Source organism: Galeopterus variegatus, unplaced genomic scaffold (assembly GCF_000696425.1).
Source record: "Galeopterus variegatus unplaced genomic scaffold, G_variegatus-3.0.2 Scaffold3278, whole genome shotgun sequence".
Taxonomy (NCBI): domain Eukaryota; kingdom Metazoa; phylum Chordata; class Mammalia; order Dermoptera; family Cynocephalidae; genus Galeopterus; species Galeopterus variegatus.
The window spans coordinates 170,734-176,463 of record NW_007729389.1 but is presented as its reverse complement, the minus strand read 5'-3'; positions in this window follow the sequence as shown (position 1 = coordinate 176,463).

The following is a 5,730-nucleotide window of genomic DNA, read 5'->3' as shown; positions in this document are numbered from 1 at the left end:
ACACCGAGGGTTGCAATCCCGTTGCCGGTCCCCGGTCCGGTACGGGGGCAACAGTGAGTGTTGCGATCCGTTGCCGGACACAGAAAAAGACAAAAGACAAAAAAAAAAAAAAGAGAAATATCCATGAGATGTCACTTGCCATCGAGGAGTAATAGCTCTCTGCTTTTGTAGATTGTACTGTGATTGTGTCCCTTGTTCATTATTTTAGCTTTTTTCTTCTTATATATAAATATACTCAGTAAACAGTATTTTTGTAATAGATTTTCTAGATATAAGGGGAGATTTTAAAGACAACATATGCTTGTTTCAAGTACATTAAATTCAGACGTGTTAAAATCTAGAGATGTGCTCAGGAAAACAAAATGCTATTAAAGTTTTTGTGTCTCTGTGATACCCCCAGGGAGATTTCTTTCAGCCGAAAAGTTAGCTTTCACAAAGCTACTTCCAAAGCCATTCAGCAGCTTGCCTCCTGTTAATGGAGTTTTAGTGGAAATAAAACCTAATGCGTGAGGCAAAACAACAAGAAAATTTCTATTCAAGACTTTCAAAGGGCTAAAGTATAAATTAAATATCAAAAGAAATGTGAAGAATCTATCAACAATTTTTAATAATTGGAAATTTATATTATGTTTGAGGTAGGATTTGACACAAGAATGAAAATCATTATTTCAGTTGTGGGTACAATGTCATTTTTATGGCCATTGAAGGAAATGATTTCATGTTTGCACGTGAACACAACTCTCGTCAGTGGCAAACAATAGTATGTGGGTTGAAAGGAATTCCTCACATGAATAATCAATTATTTCTTCAGTTGTGGGTACAATGTCATTTTTATGGCCATTGAAGGAAATGATTTCATGTTTGCATGTGAACACAACTCTTGTCAGTGGCAAACAATAGTATGTGGGTTGAAAGGAATTCCTCACATGAATAATCAATTATTTAGAGGGAGGCTGTAGTGATTAACTCTAGAGTATTAATACAGCTAATTATAAGTAAAATTTTATTCCCTTCCTAAAAAGGAGGAATGAAATTGCTAACAAATGATTAATTAAGAACAAAACTACATGTAATTTTTATTAGCAGAAGTCTCCGTTGGTCTCCCAGGGACCAATAATTAAGTTTCATTATAATCTTCTTTATGCCAAAAATAGAGCTAAACAGGAGCCAACGTAGACATTCTTCAGCCAAGTAGTAAAGATATAGTTGATTCATGTATAGGTACAAAGAACAATTATGTTTTGTCATTTATCCGTATTAACTTTAGGCAAATCAATTCACTCAGTGTCATCCATAAGAATAGAGATACTCCTAATTTTCAGGACAGTTTTGCTAAATAAAAGAGATAAATGTTAGGAAAATATTTAGACAAATGCCTGAAACAATAAGTTTTCACTTTTTTTCAATTTTTGGTTTTCTTTCGAAATAGACACTTTTTATGCACAAACAGACATATAATGAATACTTCATTTCTTAACTGTATTTTGACAAAAATGTGAAGTCATTTTCTGAAACAATAAGCAATGTAGCATTAAACACAATCTCTTTAGAATAGCATCTTTGAAGAAGAGAGATAGGGCTTCTGGTTTTCAAATATGGCTTTACTTAGAAAACACCAGAATGTGTTCTTTGGTCCCTTTGAGGCAGGAAGCTAGACAGAGATAAGGGAGGGAGAAGGAAAAAATGGTTATTTGCAAATGGTTATTTGCCTGAGCAGACATGCACATGTGCAGAGGTGGAGACAGAGACAATTTCAGGCAGGGACTCCCCACCAATCTTGGGTGCCATTCAGTTAGACCAATGAGTTCCCACCAGCTCGAGTGCCAATCTCTTTAACCAATACAACAGAGATTACATTCAGGGCTCAACCAATGACCAAATGGCAGAAATCCAACTAAGAGGACTTAAAACCCCAGGAATGTAACCGTTGGGGGCTCTTGAGCCTTCTTCTCTCTTGCTCAGACCCACTCCATTTCCTCCAGAGTGTTCTATTCCCTCTTCTTTTACTAAATAAAATTGTCTTTATCTTTCATTTCTCGTGTGCCTCGTCCAATTCTTTGTTCGAGACACCTAGAACCCGGACCTAGCCAGCGGGACCTGGAATTCTCTTGCTACACCTTTGTCTGGGAGTGGTTATCCCATGATAAATGCTTGCAATTTTTCATATCCCTCCATCAAAGGAATCAGTTGCCTACTTTTCTACAGATTGGGTATTTGTTGGAATTTTCCAGCAATCACAGTCTAACAACAAAAAAAGGAGTTAAAATTAACAAAATTACAGAAAAAATAACAGAAATTAACAAAAATAAAATTTATCTCTTTCCCTCCACCCACCCCCCCATAAACAAAACCTGAGCAAAATCCTAGTGGATCTGAGAGTGACTTGAAAAATACCTTTAGAAATATGCTCGTTGAAGCTTTGTTCTGTTGATAAATGGATTCTGAATCACAGGAAATTTGGATAAGTTATTCATACAATAATTTATTATGTTAAAGAGCAGGAAACTAATCTGAGAAAAGTCAGAAAACAATATTTCTGGTATCAAAAACAATGAGTGATTGCCTCAATTTTGTTTAGACTGAATTATATAGCCTGTTAAAGTTTACATAATGGGAAATTGATTTTGCAACCATGAACCTCCCCTGTACTTATGAAAACATGTCAGAATAGTTTGATTTTAAATAATATTCAATTTATAAATATATCATCCTATTTTGTAAATATGTTTTTTTTGGTGCCGTGATTTATAGTAATAAAGCAAAATGATGTGAAAATAAACTAAAAAGGTAAGGATATAATTGAAATATCAAACAATATTTTGAAAAAACTAAGCAAACCCAATTCACAGTTAATCATAAAACAGAAATCCTTGCCTGCCAAATTCCAGAAATTTAACAATATTTCTATTTTATTTGAGTTTTATAACATGGTGTGTGTATACTTAGACCTGGGATATAGACCCTCTTTGATTGAAATCCTCCCCTCTTCTAGGTGTTTTGTCTTTGGTAAGTTACTTATTTTCTATAATGGTTTGACCCCTCAACTTTAAAATGAGGATAACAGCAATTCTTATATCATATTGCCGTTGTAAGGATTACATAAACTGATAAATGAAGTGAGGTAGTATTAGCTGGTGTTTTAATTTTATGAAGTTGTAACAGGCTGAATAGAAGTGACTCCATTTTGTTAAACTTCTAAATTAAAAAAAAAAAATTCTTACTCTTGTAAGCTGAATTGCACAGCTTGCAGTTGGTCATTAGAATACAATGATTCTTGTTCACATGATGCTAGAACATAATGAAGTGAGGTAGTATTAGCTGGTGTTTTAATTTTATGAAGTTGTAACAAGCTGAATAGAAGTGACTCCATTTTGTTAAACTTCTAAATTAAAAAAAAAAAATTCTTACTCTTGTAAGCTGAATTTCACAGCTTGCAGTTGGTCATTAGAATACAATGATTCTTGTTCACATGATGCTAGAACATAATGACTTTTGCTCGCACTGTACACAGAGTAATAATAGAAGAAATTGTTAACCCAGGTGTCCATTCTTTACTAGCTTACTAACTGGATCTTTTTGAGGTTAACAGGAACTGAATCCATGACTTGACTTCATGGAGGAGGGTCATCGTGAATCCCACCTGAGAAGTTCTTCGATGTTTATCTGCAATTTTATGATTATGCCTGCATGTCCCTGCTTCGATCACCATGAACCAGCCCCCACCACCTGTCCCTATAAAACTCTTGGACAAGTCTGGGAAAAGCAGAGATGGTGTTTGAGACATGATTCAACCATTTCCCCAGGCTGCTGGCTTCTTGATTAAAGGCTACCTTTCCTTACACCAACACTTGTCTCTCAACAATTGGCTATTGAGTGGCGAGCAAATGGACCTTTGCAGTTTCAGTAACAAGAGTTTCAGTTTTAAGCTAACTCTAACATGAATTTTAATTTTGCTTTGGACATTTTCATTTCTTGGAAATTTTCTTTTATGAACTTCAACTCCATAATCATCTATATTTATATTCCCACTTCTCTGAAGAAAAAAGTGCTCTGTGGCTTCCAAAGACAGAATCTCTGGGTTCAAATCCCAGTTCTGCCAATTCACTTTTATGCAATCTTAGACAAGTTACCTAAATCTTCTTTTCCTCAGTTTCCACATCTGCAAAACTGGGAGAGGAGTACTACTAATTTCACAGGGCTGTTGAGAGAATTAAATTTATAAATCATCCCTATGGCTAGCATGCAAATTTAACTGCTATTCTCACTCTTTTTTATATATATACATAAACTTTATTCCTACTTGTTTTTCTGTTCATAGACAGCATGTCTTCTGTGTCTTACCAAAGGAGGGCAAGCTGACATTTCTTTAAGTTTCTTCTTATTTTACGTTACAGCATTTTATAAATCTGCTCTTTATTATGACTCCTTTACATGATTTTTTTTTAAAAGCATAAATGCTCACTTCTTTTATGGAGGGGAGAGATTTTTTTCAGGCTCAAAGTTTGTTGTTGAGGTATCAGAAGTTTCTTAGATCACACTTGACCTGTTTTCTCTGCTCATGAAATGACTGAATCCTTTCTCATACTTCTGGCTGAACAGAGTTTTGGTGTTTATGTTCTTTAACCCAACATACTGCAGTGTTGCAAGGCTTCAGTGGAGTGTCTCTTAGCTCCAATGTGTACTTCTTTGACTGCATAAGTGGAGGGACTGGAAAACTAATGCTCAAAATGAGATATATTGTCAAGACTCTTCCTCAAGGCTAGTAGTAATTATATTTTTGCTTTCCATGAGTTTCTATATGTGACTTGATAGAGTTTAGATGTTATTGTCCCCCAAAACTCATGTGGAAATCTGATCCCCAATGTGGCACTGTTGGGAGCTGTTTGAATCATGGGGGTGGCTCCCCCATGAATGGATTAATGCTCTCACTGGAGAGTGGGGGTAGTGAGTGGGTTTTCTATTAGTTCCTGGTGACTGCTGGTTGTTTAAAGGACCCTGGCAGCTCCCCTTTCTCTCTGTTGTTTCCTCTTGCCATGTGATCTGCTTATACCCACTGGCTGCCAGCCGCTTTCCACCATGAGTAGAAGTTGCCTGAGGCCTGCAGCAGATGCAGCTGTCCCATAATTGTGACCCAAATAAACCTCTTTTCTTTATAAATCACCCAGTTTTGAGAAATGCCCTCACCCATCCAATGCCAAAGGATGGACATAGAGACATGAGGTACAGTGAAGTGAGACTTTAATAATGGTCTTGCAAGTCTGGGTGTCTGTGAATGGGACAGGCACATGGAAAAGGGCTGTAGCAAGCAATTTATTCTCTAGTATTCAAGTCCCTCCCTCCACTTCCTCATTGGCTGAAAATACTACCTGATGCACAATCTTCCTGGATGACACCTAAGATTTATTACTCTGATTTATTACCCCCTTTTAAGAAATTTCTTTGTCTGAGGGCTCAGGACAAGCCCACAAAAAAGGCCCACTAGAGCCCTATGAAAGGAGAAACACCAGGAAATGAAGAAAACAATGGGGGCTAGTTACTAATGACCATCTCAAGGAGAGCTGTATCTGTTCAGTGACCCTCTGGGAATGGATTGGACCAATCAGGCAATTTTCAGGCTGGGACTAAATCAGTTAAAACACCCTCAGATAAGTCATTTCTGAAAATGAATCACTTAGATTATTTTCTTACACCAGTCTCAAGTATTTTGTTAAAACAACACAAAAGCAGACT